The sequence below is a fragment of the Lygodium microphyllum genome, chromosome 3 (assembly GCF_053477565.2).
Source record: "Lygodium microphyllum isolate KBCC chromosome 3, Lygodium_microphyllum_v1.1.10, whole genome shotgun sequence".
Lineage (NCBI taxonomy): Eukaryota > Viridiplantae > Streptophyta > Polypodiopsida > Schizaeales > Lygodiaceae > Lygodium > Lygodium microphyllum.
In genome coordinates, this window is record NC_141137.1 from 82,382,749 (window position 1) to 82,385,658 (window position 2,910).

A 2,910-nucleotide genomic window follows, 5' to 3' on the forward strand; every position below is an offset into this window, starting at 1 on the left:
AGAGACATGTAAAATCATGGTTTTCTTACACATTTGAAGTTGCATCTATGGGTGAGAGATTCAGCTTTCACTAAAAGCCACAAGTGTAAATGGTAGGGTAGTGTGCTTGCTTATGTGTACCTCTCGGCTTTTGCTTCTTTGCTTCCATTCTATTGTAGTGTAAAGATGCCTTTAAGCTAGTCTTCATGGAATGTTTGGTCTTTCCCTTGGTGATGTTCTACAAATGACATTTTTTGGTATCTCATAATACATCTTTATCCCCTTGCTGCAAGTTTCTAGTCAACTTCGAGAAGTGAAGATCGTACTCGAGTCTCAACTTGTTAACTTTGGAAAGTGAAGACAATATCCCTTATTTGGGGGTATCCAAGGCGTCAACCTATGGTGAACTTTGGGAAGTGGAGATAGTATCCCTCATTTTGAGGGTAAAGTACACTCCTACATGCCAGACTGATGCCCCATCTAGCTCTTCTCTAGCAAGAGCCATCTTTTGTGGACATCGGGGGTCTTTCATCTTGTTAGTTACATATCTCTTTTTGCTTGCTAGGCTCTTCTAAGCTCTACATTGAGGTGTGGCACTACCCTCGAGAATGCCATGAGACCTTACGTAGGACATTATGTCATAATCTACATTTCACTTCGGAGCGAAATTAAGAAATCATCGAAAAGTTGCGAGAAAACAAAGGAACCCACTTTTACTGTTCCCATCAGAAAAGTAAGAGAGCACCTCGATTTTCTAAATAGGCAACATGTTGTCATCAACCTCGTGGAGCGTGTTTTAGACCTTTGCCGCGTCCTTGCCTCTTCACCTTTGTCACATAAAGGAGGAGGCTACTTTTGCCCTGCTAGCATAATTCACAAAAGGGAACCGTTCTTGTGTATCTAGAGACTAGAAATATGAGCTACGGCTGTGAGCGTGGTCAAAACTCAAACTTACTTGAGAAGATAGGTATTTTGTTGTCAAAAACGCCAGCGAAAAGAACAATAGCATTCAATATAGAAGGAGCACAAGTGTACATGATCTAATTTTTTATCTTTGCTATAACAATAGGCCTACCCACTGTACACATGCAAAACTATAAAAAAAGCTGCTATATAACACGAGAACTATGTGAGAGACCTGCAGTACTTGTGTAGAGAAGGAGATACGAGGATGCAGAGCCTCGCAAGGTTGAAGGTGGCGATGGATGGGATTTGAAACAGAAAAGAATTCTGAGAAGGAAAAGGAGAACGAGGCGAGGTTGATATACTTGTGATGATGACGATGATTGTTTATCGACGTGAGGAGGAAAGGCTGAGGGAAAGGTGACGGGAAAAGTGATGGCAAGCCGATGGATGGTTGGTAAAATAAAACAGAGGTTTTTGTCCCTTATTTTTTTGTCCTGTGATGACGATGGGGGGTGGGGTGGCGTGGCGTGGCGTGGGGCGGGGCGGACGCGGCTGGGGGTGTTTTCTGAGTTAAACTGGAGGGGGGGCAGAAGAGAGCTCCGACTCTCGTTGCAGGCGGAGGCTACCGTCCTGCGGCGCCACCTGATGCGGAGGAAGAGCAGGGCGGCGACGACGAAGACCCAGTACATGATGTAGGCGGAGAGGGTGCCGCGCGTGGCCTCGTTGCGCCAGCCCACCACCGCGTTCAGGAGCGGCCAGAAGCCCCGGGTGCTCTCCGGGTCGCAGCAGCTCAGCTGCCACAGGAAGTGCTCGTTGTCCGTGTACTCCTCGAACTCGTGCACCGACCCCGCGAACAGCCCCGCCGCGATCACCAGCAGCAGCAGCGTCGACGCCCCGAAGAAGTACTTGAACGCCACGTGGTTCCCCCCCTGGTACAGCAGGTAGCCCACCACCACCCCGCACGCGCAGCCGGTCACCGCCGCGATCGGGTACGCCGTCCCGGAGCCCTGCAGCCCTATCCCACCAAGGAAGATGACCGCCTCCACCCCTTCTCGGATCACCACCGTGAACGGGATCAGGAACAGGGCGTACTTGGAGCGCTTGGATTGCTCCACGTCGGCCTGCTTGGCGTTGAGAGCGTCCTGCGTGACCTTGGTGAGCTTGCGCTCCCACTTCTCGCGCCAGGTGACGACGCGGGACATGGTAAGGGCCATGATGGTGATGAGGATGACGGCCACCAGGCCCAGGATGCCCTCCCAGAGGGACTCGGACTCCTCCCAGGCGTTCTTGGCCACTGTGTAGTAGAGGGATAGGAACACGGCGGCCGCTACCACGCACAGTGCCGCCGCCGCCATCACCCCCGCCCACACTTGCCGCTTCATCCGCCGCCGCTCCTTCTCGTCCTCCACGATCTTGTTCAGCAGCGCGAGCATCACGGACAGGATGATCGACGCCTCCAGCGTCTCCCTGAACACGATGAAGAACGCCGGCACGCTGAATATCTCCACCATCTTGGCAACTTCTTGCACGCCCCTAATTACTCTAATTCTAGAGCCTCTGGCACAATACCCTCTCTGCGTGTCTCCGGCCTCTGATCTCTCTCTCTCCTCGCCCCTGATTATCACCGTCCCTCGTGTGAAGCCCTTCTTATAGCCAGCATTGCAGTACGCTCTCGAGCCCCGTCCCTTTCCTACGAGAAGAAAACAAAAAGCAAGTTCTCTTGACTTGTGGACTGCGACTGTGAGTGGACTGCAGGGAAAACGCTGGCCCTGCGTGCCTCGCAATCGCCGACGCTACCATAGCCACGCACCCGGCGTCTGCCATCCACGCGCCCCCTGAGTCAGCCACACACACGAACAGAAATACGAAAACCTTATTTTGCCCGCAGTAAAATGCTTCTTTTTGTGATTGGCCCACTCCCCCGGGCCCCTATTATCTTTCTGGCCCACGGCCAAAATACTTTTTTCCTGATTGGCCACCTGCAGCACTCTCCAGCTTTCTTCGGCCTTCAGAGCTGTTTGTCCT

The 2,910-nt window shown here is 52.2% G+C and overlaps 1 pseudogene; it reads right to left on the reverse strand.

Annotated features, from left to right (window-relative positions):
- Window positions 1–972: 972 nt before the first annotated feature.
- On the reverse strand, window positions 973–2,521 carry LOC148038564 (high affinity iron permease 1 pseudogene; annotated as a pseudogene).
- Between the last annotated feature and the right edge of the window lie 389 nt (window positions 2,522–2,910).